General features: G+C 42.1%; 1 protein-coding gene across 1 annotated transcript in view; it reads left to right on the top strand.

Annotated features, from left to right (window-relative positions):
• The first annotated feature begins 4,430 nt into the window (after window positions 1–4,430).
• Window positions 4,431–17,145, top strand: part of SETBP1 (SET binding protein 1) — a 304,839-nt gene continuing 292,124 nt past the window's right edge. Inside the window, exon 1 of the mRNA XM_060761203.2 lies at window positions 4,431–5,154. The gene's annotated coding sequence lies outside the window, so the exon portion shown is untranslated. The remainder of the gene's footprint in view (window positions 5,155–17,145) is intronic.

Genomic DNA, 17,145 nt, shown 5'->3' with positions numbered 1-17,145 from the left:
GCAACGCCTACTGATTTTGATCAGAGCAAATGGGAAGGATTCTGTTTCATTTTTGGATGCCGCTGCAGGACAATTGCAAATGTCTTAATATTCAGGAGAGAAAGAATTTATTTTTTAAAGAAAAGAGATCTGAACAACAGAGAAAGAAAAACTGACAGATTGCCCCATCTGTAAGCAACGGTGTATTAATGAAAAAGGAAGACAGCTGAGATGTCTTCTTCATCCCAGTTAACAGGCAACCCTTGTTTGACAGCATAGCGGGGAGACAGGTCGGCCACTCTAAATATTCATGATTGGTGTGTAAAGGATCAATTCTTTCCTCTCTTAAGAGACAACAACCCCTGCTTCAGGAATAACACGATCAATCCAGAATTTCCCTGAGCTGGGAAGAAGGTGAGTCTCATGATATTGATTGTTCAAATGGATCACAGGGAATGGGGTCAAAGCAAGTGTCAGTGGAACAGGTCAAGAAATGTAGTGTCATATATTGTTCACAGTTTAGTGATGCAACTCAGTTGGTTAGTGTTAAAAATCCCTTACACTGGTAAGAAACCAAAACAATTTAAAATCTGAACTATTACTCTGGAATCTAAGGCCTTTCATGAATCAGTTCAATAATTAGGAGCAGAGGGAACTCCTACATCTACACAGTAGAATTAATGCACTTTGGCACCATTTTAGCTGCCACGACTACCAGCATTGAAGCGATGGTCCTCCACCATTAGCTTCGCTGGACCGGCCATGGAAAATCCTGCAAATCTCTTGGGAAGACAGGCGGACAAATGTCAGCATGCTGGAAGAAGCAAAGACCACCAGCACTGAAGCGATGGTCCTCCGCCATCAACTCCGCTGGACCGGCCACATTGTCCGGATGCCCAACCACTGTCTCCCAAAGCAGTTACTCTACTCCAAACTCAGGAACAGAAAATGGAATGTTGGAGGACAGGAAAAGAAATTTAAAGATGGGCTCAAAGCCAACCTTAAAATCTCTGGCATAGACACCGAGAACTGGGAAGCCCTGGCCCTTGGTTGCTCCAGATGGAGGTCAGCTGTGACCAGCAGTGTTGCAGAATTTGAAGAGGCAAGAATGGAGGGTGAAAGGAAGAAATGTGCCAAGAGAAAATCACATCAAGCCAATCCAGACTGGGACTGCCTTCCATCTGGAAACTGATGCCCTCACTGCGGGAGAAGATGTGGATCAAGAATAGGGCTCCACAGTCACTTACATACCCACCATCAAGACACATCACTTGGAGGTCCTTCATCCTCGAGCTACAAGGGATCGCCTAAGTAAGTAAGCATGCCTAGATAGATAGATAGATAGATAGATAGATAGACATACACACACACCACACTTATGGTGGAGATTCCATACCTCATTCATGGACATTTTATTTGGGATCCACCCAACATTTCCTATCCATTTGTAACCATCTCATCATGCCTAGTGACCAATCTCTGTATTGGCTGGAGCAGAATGGGAGTTGAAGGCCAGCCAGTGCTTAGATGTAATGCATTGCACATAACTTCTTCTCATAGTTGTGGTTTTATTGGCAAGACTGATTCAGAGGGGGGTTGTCTGGACCTTCCTCTGCTCCAGTATGGCTTGTCCAAAGGCAGCCAATGAGTTTCCATGGCCAAGTCAAGATTCATACCCTGATTTTCAGCCATAGCCTAATGCTTAATTCACTGCATCATGCTGGCTCTCTAAAATTCATAATATAGTTGGGAGCTATTATGTGTCATAAGGGTGCCATAATAACACCTCCGAAAAATAATGTTACTTGTTAGAGTGCAGACTAATAAGTATAGCTTTTAACTGCATTTAGATGTTAAGCTTCAAGGACATGCGAGAGGCATTTTGACACTGATTTTGGTAGACTATCCTACTCGGACAACGAGGGATTGCCTAAGTAAGTAGTTTGTTGTTAATTCATTCCATCGTTTCCGACTCTTTGTGACCTCATGGACCAGCCCACGCCAGAGCTCCCTGTTGGCCATCACCACCCCCAGCTCCTTCAAGGTCAAGCCAGTCACTTCAAGGATACTATCCACCCATCTTGCCCTTTGTCGGGCCTCTTCCTTTTTCCTTCCATTTTCCCCAGCATCATTGTTTTCTCTAAGCTTTCCTGTCTCCTCATGATGTGGCCAAAGGACTTCATCTTTGCCTCTAATATCCTTCCCTCCAATGAGCAGTCGGGCTTTATTTCCTGAAGTATGGACTGATTTGATCTTCTTGCAGTCCAAGGCACTCTCAGAACTTTCCTCCAACACCACAGCTCAAAAGCATCTATCTTCCTTCGCTCACCCTTCCCTATGGTCCAGCTCTCACATCCGTAGGTGACTATGGGGAATCCAAATGATTTGACTATGCGGATCTTCATTGCCAGTATGATGTCTCTATTCTTCACTATTTCATCGAGATTGGTCCTTGCTCTCCTCCCAAGAAGTAAGCGTCTCCTGATTTCCTGGCCACAGTCTGTGTCTGCAGTCATCTTTGCACCTAGAAATACAAAGTCTGTCACGACCTCCACGTTTTCTCCCTCTATTTCCCAGTTGTCAGCCATTCTTGTTGCCATAATCTTGGGGTTTTTTTATGTTTAGCTGCAGCCCAGCTTTCGCGCTTTCTTCTTTCACCTTGATTAGAAGGCTCCTCAGCTCTTCCTTGCTTTCAGCCATCATCAAAGTGGTGTCATCTGCAAATAATAATAATAATAATAATAATAATAATAATAATAATAATATACACTTTATTTCTAACCCACCACCATCTCTCCAAAGGGGACTCGGGGCAGCTAACATGAGGCCAAACCCAAAATAATACAACATATTAAACACACAATAACAAAATACATCATAACAAAATATAAAATAACAAAATCAACAATATAAAACAGCATAGTAAAACCAGACACAGACGGTGGGCCAAATGTATAAAGTAAAATGTCAAAAGGTTAAAACCCTGGGTGAGATAGGGATAAAAGTGCATTTGTAGGAAAGGAGCCCAACAGGGAGAAACCATGGGATTTAGCCATTTTAGGGGTGGGAAGATGCTTTATTCTGAGGGCAACTGTAGGCTAAGGCAACCAGATTGATTGAGTGGTCATTCTCCAAAAGCATATTATTTATTTATTTATTTATTTCTGGTACTTCTACCCCGCCCTTCTCAACCTCCTCGGGGGGGGGGGGGGGGCTCAGGGCGGCTTACAAAAAGGCAGGATTCGATGCCTACACTAGATATACATACATACAAAACAGCAATTAAAACAATTAGTGAATTAAAATAATCAATATATAACACAATCAGTAAAACTAATCTCATGTTCAGTGTTCAGAATTCCATAGTTCCATTCCGTTTTGTCAATTCATGCCCATTGTCAAGTCCTTTCTTTAGCTGCCAGAATGTCCAAATGCCTGGTCCCAAATCCAAGTTTTCAATTTTTTCCTAAAGGAAAGGAGGGATGTCGCTGATCTAATTTCCCTGGGGAGTGAATTCCACAGGTGAGGGGCCACCACTGAGAAGGCCCTGCTCCTCGTCCCCGCCAATCTCACTTGTGATAGAGGTGGGGTCGAGAGCAGGGCCTCCCCAGAAGATCTTAGACTTTGAGGTGGGATGTAAAGCCAGACTGTGCCGGATCTAGATAATCAGTGTCTACCAGAAACCCCTGGAGTTGTGTTGCCACCACACATTCCAAGACTTTGCCCAAATAGGGGAGATTGGAAACTGGCAGATAGTTGTCGAATTAGATCAATAGGTACCGCTCTGATGGGAAGATAACGACGCTACATGCAGTCATGCCGGCCACATGATCTTGGAGGTGTCTATGGAGAATTCCGGCTCTTCGGCTTATATATGGAGGTGAGCACCAACCCCCAGAGTTTGACACGACTAGACTTAATATCAAGGGGAAGCCTTTACCTTTTCATCCTGTGCTTGATTTTATTTTTATTTTTTTAAAGTAATTTTTTAATTAAAAAAAGTAAGGTGCCTTCCCTCCCTTGTCCACAAGGAGCGCTGTTGCAAAAGGGCAGCCAGGCGGCGCCGGAGAGCCGCGAAGAGAGACGCAGCCCGGAGCAGCAGGCGGAGGAAGGCGCCCCGAAAAGAAGCAGAAAACCCCAACTGGAGAGGCTCCTTTTTGTCTCGGACCAAGCCAGGGACCCCCTTGAACCTTTTCCCCTTCCCTTCTCCCCCTTTACCCGCTTTGAAGGGGGCCCAACCCGCAGGAAAAGCCGCTCCCCCTTTGGCTCAAGGAAACAAGAAGGGCAGCTTGACGTGCGGCAATATTGCTTTTTCCTCCCCCTTTTCCTTCCTCTTTAAACTCCCCCCCCCCCTTCTATCTATCTATCTATCTATCTATCTATCTATCTATCTATCTATCTATCTATCTATCTACCTACTTACCTATCTATCTATCTATCTATCTATCTATCTATCTATCTATCTATCTATCTATCTATCTATCTATCTATCTATCTATCTATCCCTGCCTTCCTTAAATTCCCTAGCAAGGCTTTCTTCTCCCTTTTGCGCCTTTGAGACGATTCCTCTCCAAAAAAACCACGATTAGTGATGATTAGAGATCGTAGTGATAGTTAGTATTGGAAGGGGCATCCTTGGGGAGGGAGAGAAGAGAGGAACCCCCCCAAATATACAAAATAGATCTGGAATCTCTTCCTCCAAGTTGTCTTTCTCCTTGCAGCGCTCTCTTTTCCTCCTCCTCTCTGTTGTGCGTCCCTCCTCCTTCTCTCCCTCCCTCTTTCTCTCTTTCTCCCCCCTCCCTCCCTCCTTCTCTCTCTTTCTCCTCCCCCCATTTCTGACATTTCCCAGCGCCATGGCTTTCCTGCATCCAAACGCGCGACAGAAGGAGGAGGAGCAGCAGGAGCAGCAGCAGCGCGCAGAGCCCGGCTTTGGGGGGCTCCCCTCTCCACGGACTGGGGAAAACCGGATCTAGGCTCCCCCCAGATCCACACCCCCTCCCCGGACCCCCTCCCCACAGATCCACGCCCCAAAGCCCCGTCTCTCTTGCTGTTGGCGCCTCCGAAGCGCCCCGCCAAGACAAGGACTTCAACCGTCGGGGGAGAAATCCAAGGCGAGAGAGAGAGAGAGAAAGAGGGAAGGAAAGGAGAGCCAGTCCGGCTCCGGGGAGACTATGGGTGAGTTGGGGCAAAGAGACTCCTTTTGGGGGGCCCAGAGGCCGAAGTCAGGGGGGAAAGGGGGGAAAGGGTCCCCTGCCTTCAAGCTGTAGAGACAGAAGGGGGTCAACATGGCATTTAGGGGGACGCCAGGGGAAAAAATAGATTTCTTTCCCCTCCTTCCCCAGCTTCATCCTACTCACCATCATTGTGATGTTGGGTGAGTTGGGGCAAAGAGCCTCTTTTGGGGGGCCCAGAGGCTGAAGTCAGGGGGGAAAGGGTCCCCTGCCTTCAAGCTGAAGGGACAGAAGGGGGTCAACATGGCATTTCGGGGGACGAGGGGGAAAAAATAGATTTCTTTCCCCTCCTTCTCCAGCTTCATCCTACTCATCATCAATGTCATGTTGTTATTAAAATATTTCAATATTTATAGATTTATTTCCCCTCCTTCCCCAGCTTCATCCTACTCACCATCAATGTCATGTTGTTGTTGTTAAAATATTATTTCAATATTTTAGTACTATTATAAATCTATCATTATTGTTAAATATAATTATTTATGCTATTATTTTATTATGTTTGTTATTATTATTTGGATTATTATTTTGTGCTATTATTAACTTATGATGATTTCAATTGTATTTCAATATTTTAGTAGTATTATAAATCTATTATTATTAAATGTAATTATTTATGCTATTATTTTATTGTGTTTGTTATTGTTATTTGGATTATTATTGTGTGCTATTATTAACTTATTATGATGATTTTAATTGTATTTCAATATTTTAGTAGTATTATAAATCTGTTATTATTAAATATAATTATTTATGTTATTATTTTATTATGTTTATTATTTGGATTATTATTTTGTGTTATTATTAATTTATTATTGTGATTTTAATTTTATTAGTATTAAATATTATTATTAAATACTGTTATATTATTGCTATTTTGTTTCTAATATTAATGTATTATCTTAATTTCATTAGTATTTTATAATTGCATTATTATTATCAAAATACAATTACTATTATTATTTCAGTCTTTCCATACTATTATTAATTTATTGTACATTGTAACTATTATTAAACTTATTTTGTGCTATTGTTAATTTATTATTATTATTATTATTATATTATTTATTGTTATTATATATATATACATTATTATATTATATATAATTATTATATTATTTATTATTATTATTTTTATATATATATAAATAATTATATTATATATAATTATTATTATAATATTATTTATTATTATTACAGTATTACAGTATTTTATATTATATATAATTATTATATTATTTATTATTATTATTTTATATATAAATTATATATATTATATATAATTATTATTATATTATTTATTATTATTACAGTATTTTATTATTATTACAATATTATTTCAGTATTTCAATAGTACTACTAATTTATTGTAATTATTATTAATCTGTTATTATTTTGTGCTATTATTAATTAATTATGATTATTTTAATTTTAATGATATTTTTATTATTAAATTATTAATATTTCAGTATTTCAATAGTACTACTAATTTATTGTAATTATTATTAAGCTGTTATTATTTTGTGCTATTATTAATTAATTATGATTATTTTAATTTTAATGATATTTTTATTATTAAATTATTAATATTTTAGTATTTCAATAGTATTACTAATTATTTAAATTACTATTAAACTATTATTTTGTGCCATTTTAATGTGTTATGATTATTTTAATTTTATTAGAATTTTTATTATTAAATATTATTTCAGTATTTCAATAGTATTACTAATTTATTTTTATTACTATTAAACTATTATTTTGTACCATTTTATGATTATTTCAATTGTATTAGTATTTTATTATTATTAAATTATTGTTATTTCAGTATTTCAATAGTATTACTAATTTATTGTAACTATTATTAAACTTATAATTTCATGCTATTATTAACTTATTATGATTATTATATTATTATTATTATTTCAGTATTTCAATAGTTTGCTAATTTATTGTAACTATTATTAAACTTATCATTTCATGCTATTAATTATTATTATTATTATTATTATTATTATTATTTATTATGCTCTGTGCATTTGAGTTGTATTTTTTGGAGACTTGGCTGCCCTGGTGCGATCTTGGGTGGGTTTCCTCTACATCCATCCTTTCTGATAATAATAAGAAGTGTTTTTGCCCCTTTCTCAGTTGGCAGGGGGATTCCCACTCCAAGGCAGCGTGGCAGGAGAGCTGCTTGCTTCTTGTTTCTAGATTCAGGGTTGCTTGGGAGTAGAAACCTCTGTGGGTGTGTTTTGAAGTCCTGGTACATGGGGAGGCTTGAAGAGCCAACCCACCTTGGGACTTATTTCCCAGTAAACCTTTCCCAGGATCAGACCCTGAACAAGGAGGTGAGGAAACCCTTGATCCACTGGGGAAGGCAAGAAAAGACTTTCCCTCCTGCAAACCATTGTGTGTTGTCCTTGAGGGGCTTCCTCGGATTGGGCCCTTCTTGACCGCCTTTCTGAGATCCAAAGGGTATATAGGTAGTTTGATGTGCTTCTGGTGCTTCCTGGGCTGATGCCGGAAGGGCATTCTCCCCTTTGGGCTGGTTGCAAGGGCATGGATATCTTCCCAAATATGTATTTATATAAATATATTCCAAATCTTTGGGCATTTTTATGCACCTTTCCCTCTCTCCTTTGCTTACCTCCCTTATATCCCCCATGTGTTCAATTTGGGGGCATTTTTACACCTCGTTTCAGCCCTCCCAATCCCTCCAGCTTTTGCCTAAGCCTCCGGGGTGGAAAATCAGAAAGCAGCCCAAGCTTAGAGAGCATCCAGACTGTTATTTTGACATTGGCGGAAAGGACATGTGTGTGAGTGTGTGGCTGTGCCTGTAGCAGAAGGACTGGGCTTATTAACAATGCAGGGCTTCTTCTCCCGCCTCCCTCCCTCCCTCCCTCCCTGTTTGTGTCGGAGGCAACCTCCTTAATAGATAGAGGACTCATAAATCCAGGATTACCCTCCCTTTCCTTAGTTTGAAATGCACACACCACACACTCACAAACCTACCCTGTCTGCTTTCTCCCCTCCAGCCGAGCTTTGGAAGGACCTTGCAAAGATGCCTGCCTCACATCTTTGCTTTCGCTTCTAACGTTGTATTATTTTGTGTGAATTCGAGCTAGCAAAATATGCTGGCGGTTTAAAGAAAGGTGAAGATCTTGCCTTACCAGGCGAAGGTGATCCTTTCACCTTCCTTGCTGCGTTGGTTCCTTTCCGGTTTATCTTTCACCTGGTTCATTGTCATGTTCAGGGAGATGTATCGAATAGGACTTTTTTGCGTGGTGATGGGGAGGGGTGTGTGTGTGTAAAGGGGTGTGTATGCCTCAAAACCGCACACTCTGCTACAAGGCAGATGGTGTTTGGGCTAAGAAGAGGAGGAAAGGGATTTCTCTAGAGGTTTGTGTATCTGTGTTTCCGGCTTTGGGCAAAATCGGTGCCATTTTAGGGTGGCCCTCCCTCTCTGAGGCCGAGAAAAGCACCCAAATCTTTCCTTTTTTCTGAAACTACGGTCTTAGAAATAGATATTGTTCCCCTACAGCAATGAACTTGGGAATTTGGCCAACACTATGGCCTTCTATTGTGGGAGAAGTCCCTCTCTCCTTTCCTCTATGACAGAAAACAACCTTCATCCATGATGTCCTTTCTCTTCGTCTGGAGTTGTGGTTTTTGGGGACTCGGATACACGGTGCTGAGTAGGCAAGGGTTTTCTCCTCCGCTGTGGTTGAACTGGCTTTTTATGTCTGCGTGTGTCTCTGGGGGCGGGGAAGGTATGCATCTTCCTGGCAGCGAATCTTGTCGGAACCTGTTTGTAAGACAAGCCACTTTGCCAGGTGAAAAACACCCAAAGCATTTCGAGGAGGCTGCTTTTTGGAGGAGGATGGTGGGTCTTTTCTCTTCCCCTTCCCCAAATCCACGATCCCACCCTAAGGAAACCTGTCTCCCACCCCTGCCTTCCCCTTTCTGCCAGGAGCCAAGCTTTTGCTGCAGATCACATTGGATGGATGCTGTGATTGTGGGAATGTCCATGGAAGATGTGGGCATGTTTTGTCTTCAGATTGTGGGATGGCAAGTGAGGGAATCTAGATCCTTCGGGAGTACAGTAGGGTTGCTGTGTGATGGTTTCTATGGCACTTTGCTTCCTTGTTCTCCCATCTCATGCTCATTTCCTCGGTGCCTGAAGGAGAATCTGCAGTCAAGTGCAAGTGTGTATGTGTGTTTTTAAAATCATAGAATCCTAGAGTTGGAAGAGACCTCATGGGCCATCCAGTCCAACCCCTTGCCAAGAAGCAGGAATATTGCATTCAAAGCACCCCTGACAGATGGCCATCCAGCCTCTGTTTAACAGTGGTTCTCAACCTGGGGTCCCCAGATGTTTTTGGCCTTCAACTCCCAGAACTCCTAATAGCTGGTAAACTGGATGGGACTTCTGGGATTTGTAGGCCAAAAACATCTGGGGACCCCAGGTTGATAACCACTGGTTTAAAAGCTTCCAGAGAAGGAGCCTCCACCACACTCCGGGGCAGAGAGTTCCACTGCTTAACAGCTCTCACAGTCAGGAAGTTCTTCCGCATGTTTAGATAGAATCTCCTTTCTTGTAGTTTGAAGCCATTGCTCCATGTCCCAGTCTCCAGGGCAGGAGAAAACAAGTTCGCTCCCTCCTCCCTATGACTTCCTCTCACATATTTATACATGTCTATCATGTCTCCTCTCAGCTTCCTCTTCTTCAGGCTAAACATGCCCAGCTCTTTAAGCCGCTCCTCATAGGGCTTGTTCTCCAGACCCTTGGTCATTTTAGTCACCCTCCTCTGGAGGGCTTGTCAATATCTCTCTTGAATTGTGGTGCACAGAATTGGACACAATATTCCAGGTGTGGTCTAACCAAAGCAAAATAGAGGGGTAGAATGACTTATTATGGTTATTTCAAGTCAGTCCCATCTTCCAAGAAGGATGGAGGGGAACATTTAGTGATGGAGGGCCTATTTCTACATCATTACGTTTCCCTTGTGAAAAGCTCTCAAGTGCAAATGGTAAAGGTACTTATGGAATTGCATGTTATTTTCAATGTGTACTTTAGCCCAGAGTACCATGAGCTGAAGTTCTCTATCTCACCAGCCTTCCTACTAGGGTGCATCTACACTGTAGAATTAATGGGGATCGATTATCATTTGAACAGCCCTAACTCAATGCTGTGGAAGCATGGAAGTTGTAGCATTACAAGGCTTTGAGTCTCCTCCACCAAAGAGTGCTGGTGCCTCACCAAACTACAACTCCCAGGATTCCATAACATGGAGCCATGGCAGTCAAAGTGATGTCAGACTTCATTATTTCTACAGTGCAGATGCACCCCTAGTGACCTTCAGGACTTGCTTCATCTTTTTCATCCCATGGAATTAATGGGACTTTGTGGATTATGTAGTCCTGACATGGGCAAACTTGGGTGTTTTGGACTTGGCTGTTAGGAATTGTGGGAGTTGTTGTCTAAACACCTGGAGGGCTGAAGTTCTTCCATACTTGATAGTCTGACCCTCAGACTTCTAACAAATTCTCTTCCTTGGCAAGATGTGTGTTTGTTTTTCCCTATGGAGTTGTATTGTATGAAACTGAATATGACCCAAAGAAAAGAAATACTGTTTACAGTTTGGACTTATGCAGATTTGTTTATTTATAGATTTGATTATAATGTTCTCCCTAAGAATCTCTAGCTCCTCCACTTGACTCTATCAATGGTCAACTTCCTGTGGTCATCCTGGAGGCTTCTTGGAATTTCCAGATCCACTAATGCCATTGTATTGTTGGAACATACCAACCAAAGAGTAATGTTGAAAGACCTAGAAATTCCTGAAGAGTTGTTCTTTCGGGTTAAATATAGCAATATATGAGGAATTTGCCATTTTTAACCTTCACTGAGGTCCAATGCCCTGAAAGCAGCAAATATGGAGGGTTGACTGCATGGAAAGCCTCTCTTAAGTTGATAGGAGGCAAGATTTTGGAGAAATATTGCTTTACATTCAGAGTCGAAGAAGAGCATATCCACACTATCGAATTATACCAGTTTGATAACCACTTTAAAAGTCATGGAGTTTTGAAATGTCTAGATTGCATTTGTCCTTAGAATTCTTTGCTTGAGAGGTTTAATGATGGAATTTAGGAAAGAAGACCAAGGCAGTGGGGTTCTCTCAACCTTTTTTGGTCCTCCGGATATTTCGAACTCCATCGTCCAGAAATCCCAACCAGTTTAGGCAGTAGTTAGGAATCATAGGAGCCAAAATCCAAAATAAAGATTCTCTAGGAGAGAACTGAAGGATGTTTCAAACCGGAAAAATGTAAGCTTCTAAAGCCAATGGTTCCCAACCTTTTTTTGATCAGGGACGACTTGACCACCCTCCATCATTAGTACCAAAAGGGTTACGAACCAGTTTTTGGTTAACTTTCATTTCGGTTTGGTTATTTGGGATGCTGATTGAGAAAATTGCATTGGATAGACCACATCAGCTCTAGTTTCTGATACAGAACATTTGCCATCCAGTAGTCACCATCTGCTTGCCCACAGAAAACCATATTTAATAATCTAGAGCTGATGTGGTAGTAGTAATTTTTCGTAGGTAGTTAGCCTCTCCCTTCCTGACATCCTTATTGCCTTAACACTATAAGAGGGTTTCATAAGAACAGTAGCTCTCATTGCTTCATGTTTTTGAGGCAACAGTGTAGTAATGGTGAGACTGCAGGCCATATTTTTGTTCTTGTAGACCACTCACTGGTGGTCCATGGACCACAGGTTGGGAACCACTGTTCTGAAGGATGACGGAGTCAAAGTAATTAGAGTAGCATCAGACAGCTAGAAAAATGTACCAAATGCACACTCCAAAACTATATCTGCCATTTTGTTGTGTGCCGTCAAGTCAACTCATCATGACCCTCAGGTGAACTTCTAGATTTGTAGACTCAAACCACTAAACCATGTCAGCTGGTGTATTTGCACTATATAGTTATAATACAACTGGCCTACACATTAGTTGGGGTAAGAACACAGAAGCCCCATGAAAGTGGAAAAACCACAAATAAAAGAAACCTACTATTATTTTTAAACTGAAAAACATCTCCCTAGGACTCTCTCGTTCCTCCAGTGCAACTCTGTGGTCAACCAGTGCTGGAGGATCTGGGGTAGTGTTTCTCAACCTTCCTAATGCCGTGACCCCTTAATACAGTTCCTCATGTTGTGGTGACCCCCAGCCATAACATTGTTTTTATTGCTACTTCATAACAGTCATTTTACTACTGTTATAAATCATAATGTAAATATCCGATATGCAGGATGTATTTTCATTCACTGGAACAAATTTGACACAAATATTCAATACGCCCAAATATGAATACTGGTGAGGTTGAGTTGGTCATTTGGGAGTTGCAGTTGCTGGGATTTATAGTTTGCCTATAATCAAAGAGCATTCTGAATTCCACCAGCGATGGAATTGAATCAAATTGCGCACACAAAACTTCCATGCTAACAGAAAACACTGGAAGGGTTTGGTGGGCATTGACCTTGAGTTTGGGAGTTGTAGTTCACCTATATTCAGAGAGCACTGTGGACTCACGCAATGATGGATCTGGACCAAACTTGGCACAAACACTCAATATGCCCAGATGTGAACACTGGTGGAGTCTGGGGAAAATAGACCTTGACATTTGGGAGTTGTAGTTGTTGGGATTTATAATTCACTACAATCAAAAACAGCGCTCCATGCAGTCATGCCGGCCACATGACCTTGGAGGTGTCTACGGACAACGCTGGCTCTTTGGCTTAGAAATGGAGATGAGCACCACACCCCAGAGTCAGACATGACTGGACTTAATGTCAGGGGACTACCTTTACCTTTTTTACAATCAAAAAACATTTTGAACTCCACCAATGATAGAATTGGGTCAAACTTCCCACATGGAATCTCCATGACCAACAGAAAATACTGTGTTTTCTGATGATGTTTGGTGACCCCTCTGACACCACCTTGTGACCCCCTCAAGAAACACTGATCTAGGGATTTACTAGACATACTTTATTAATCAAATCTGCAGAAGTTAAGACTGCAAACGTGGAGGGCTGACTCCAGTCTAATTTCCTTTTTCACTTTTCTAGCTCCATTTCTCAATTGGTAAAGGTCCTTGCAGTTTTCCAAACTGTTGCTCAAAGGAAGGTTTTGGGGCTCTCTAGGCAGAGAGTTCTGCTTGGCAGTGGTTAAAGTGAGATCAAATTGATATTACATAGTATGGATTCAGTCCATGTTTGGAGAGAGGCCAGGCCAATGGGTTGTTTCTTCTTTCTTTTCTCTTTTCCTCCTCTCCACGCCCCCCTCCCCCTTCTAACCTTACAGTAGCAAAGGCCCAGTGGTAGCCCAAGCTAATTTCGGACAGAAGTGGAGGGAGGCATAAAACTCCAGGAGAGTAAAACATACGCAAACCATATTTCCCTTGCCTCCCTTCCTCTCCCCACTTTCTCTTTCTTGTTTTTTTTATATTGCTAAAGCAGAGGTGTTTCATTAACTGGAAGAGGTAAACAGGTCCAGCCGTGCAGGCAACAGGCTTCCTTCTCCATGTCATTGGAAGCAGTGGAGCACGTCGGCTAAGCTAGCCAGTCTCTCACTGGGATGGGGGCATTTCCTTATATGTACATCTTCAGAGTTGGAAAGGATGTTCCATGTGAGAGCAGAGTGTTGACCCTGCTGGTCTTCTTGCTTGTGGGTTTGGGGTGGGCTAGGGGGTGGTAATCCGATCCCTTACATTTTGGCAGGGAAGTTTTCTCTTTTTACAAGGATGGCAGAGAGCTCCAGTGCTGGCTGATCTCACATTGAGAGCCACTGTGATGAAGTGATTTCAGTGTTAGACTCTGGAAAACCGAGTCCCCATTCAGCCATGGAAACCCAACTGGTTGACCTTGGGTGAGTCACACACTCTCAGCTCTAGTAAATCCTGAGATATGGTCACTGTAAATTAAAAATGTCTTGAAAGCAACAACAACAACAGCTGGGAATGTGGTTTGCCAGTTCTTAGAGCATGGGCCTGCTTCTCCAGTCTTTTTGGGTGATTTCTAGGCAGAACACAAGGGTGCAAATTCAGTTGTCTTGGGCTCACCAAACTAGTACATGTGAAAAAGATCTTGGAGTCCTCGTGGACAACAAGTTAAACATGAGCCAACAATGTGATGTGGCGGCAAAAAAAGCCAACGGGATTTTGGCCTGCATCAATAGGAGCCTAGTGTCTAGATCTAGGGAAGTCATGCTACCCCTCTATTCCGCTTTGGTTAGACCACACCTGGAATATTGTGTCCAATTCTGGGCACCACAATTCAAGAGAGATATTGACAAGCTGGAATGTGTCCAGAGGAGGGCGACTAAAATGATCAAGGGCCTGGAGAACAAGCCCTATGAGGAGCGGCTTAAGGAGCTGGGCATGTTTAGCCTGAAGAAGAGAAGGCTGAGAGGGGATATGATAGCCATGTATAAATATGTGAGAGGAAGCCACAGGGAGGAGGGAGCAAGCTTGTTTTCTGCTTCCTTGGAGACTAATACGCGGAACAATGGCTTCAAACTACAAGAGAGGAGATTCCATCTGAACACGAGGAAGAACTTCCTGACTGTGAAAGCCGTTCAGCAGTGGAACTCTCTGCCCCGGAATGTGGTGGAGGCTTCTTCTTTGGAAGCTTTTAAGCAGAGGCTGGATGGCCATTTGTCAGGGGTGATTTGAATGCAATATTCCTGCTTCTTGGCAGGCGTTGGACTGGATGGCCCATGAGGTCTCTTCCAACTCTTTGATTCTATGATTCTAGACAGGATGAACATTCAGCAGCAGCTTGTTTGAAATTTGAAAGACTTCCTGGATTCCTTGCTGCAACTCGTCAAGATTTTATTGCCCAGGGGATGGGGGGGGGGGGGGGGATGGTGATGGTGGCATCTATGCATTTTACTTAAGTAGGTTTCATCCTTCCCTCCCATTATTATAGCACTAGAGCTCACCCTCAACTTTGCTCTGCATCTACTTTACAACCAGAAGCAAGTAAACTAGATTTAATGTTTCTGGTCACCTCTGAGTAAGTGAGAATCATAGAATCATAGAGTTGGAAGAGGTCTCATGGGCCATCCAGTCCAACCCCCAGCCAAGAAGCATGGAAGTTGCATTCAGAGCCCTCCCCCTCATAGATGGCCATCCAGCCTCTATTTTTAAACCTCCAAAGAAGGAGCCTCCACCACAATCTGGGGCAGAGACAGTTGAACAGTTCTCACAATTAGGATGTCCTTCCTCATGTTCAGGTAGAATCTCCTTGCCTGTAGTTTGAAGCCATAGTTCCACGTCCTAGTCTCCAGGGCAGCAGAAAAAAAGCTCCCTCCCTCCTCCCTATGACTTCTCCTCACATATATTTATACATGTCTCCTTTTAGCCTTCTCTTCTGCAGACTAAACATGCCCAGCTCTTTAAGCCACTCCGCATAGGGCTTGTTCTCAAGACACTTGATCATTTTAGTTGCCCTCCTCTGGACACATCTTGTCAACATCTCTCTTAAATTGTGGTGCCCAGAATTGGACACAGTGTGATTCCAGGTGTGGTCTGACCAAGACAGAATAGAGGGGGATCATTACTTCCCTGGATCTAGACACTAGATTCCTATATATGCAGGCCAGAATCCCATTGGCCTTTTAAGCTGCTGCATTATATTGTTGGCTCACATTCACCTTCCTGTCCATGAGGACTCCAAGATCTTTTTCATGCGTACTCTTATCGAGCCAGGCATTGTCCCCCATTTGCATTTAAATTATTTCTGCCTAAGTGGAGTATCTTGTAGTTGTCTCTATTGAAATTCATTTTTTTTTAGTTTTGACCCATATCTCTAATCTATTAAGATCATTTGGAATTCTGCTCATTTCTCCTTATTCTGGAAACAGTCTGCATTTGCTAAGATGTATAGCCTAATTTTTAAATAAGAAAATGCATTATCTCTATGTTTGGATGATAGGCTGTGAGTATCTGTTGCATAGTGTCTAGATCTAGGGAAGTCATGCTACCCCTCTATTCCGCTTTGGTTAGACCACACCTGGAATATTGTGTCCAGTTCTGGGCACCACAATTCAAGAGAGATATTGACAAGCTGGAATGTGTCCAGAGGAGGGCGACTAAAATGATCAAGGGTCTGGAGAACAAGCCCTATGAGGAGCGGCTTAATGAGCTGGGCATGTTTAGCCTGAAGAAGAGAAGGCTGAGAGGAGATATGATAGCCATGTATAAATATGTGAGAGGAAGCCACAGGGAGGAGGGAGCAAGCTTGTTTTCTGCTTCCATGGAGATTAGGACAAGGAACAATGGCTTCAAACTACAAGAGAGGAGATTCCATCTGAACATGAGGAAGAACTTCCTGACTGTGAGAGCCATTCAGCAGTGGAACTCTCTGCCCTGGAGTGTGGTGGAGGCTCCTTCTTTGGAAGCTTTTAAACAGAGGCTGGATGACCATCTGTCAGGGGTGCATTGAATGCAATATTCCTGCTTCTTGGCAGGGGGTTGGACTGGATGGCCCATGAGGTCTCTTCCAACTCTTTGATTCTATTATTCTATGATTCTATGAATTATGGTGACCTTATGGTGGATGTATCACAGGGTTTTCGCAGGATCAGAATATGTCATTATCTAACATTAAAACTCCTACACTGTGTTGATCCTATGCATAACAGTGACACCACCAGGAATTATCCTCAGATCTCCACTTTTGGCCAGGAAATGTCTTGTCTGATGCTGAACTGTCAACCTTATTGGGAATCCTGAGAATAATATTTTAGTATTAGGGATCAGATTTGAAGTGGTTTTTATCATGGAGATAATGATGAGGATGATGATTTTTAAAAGCCAGTTCTGAAGGGAAAAATGATTGTTGTTGTCTGCTTTCATGTCAATTCCG

The sequence above is a fragment of the Anolis sagrei genome, chromosome 2 (assembly GCF_037176765.1).
Source record: "Anolis sagrei isolate rAnoSag1 chromosome 2, rAnoSag1.mat, whole genome shotgun sequence".
Classification (NCBI taxonomy): domain Eukaryota; kingdom Metazoa; phylum Chordata; class Lepidosauria; order Squamata; family Dactyloidae; genus Anolis; species Anolis sagrei.
The sequence above is the reverse complement of the archived record's forward strand: the minus strand, read 5'-3'. Positions and strand labels throughout refer to the sequence as shown.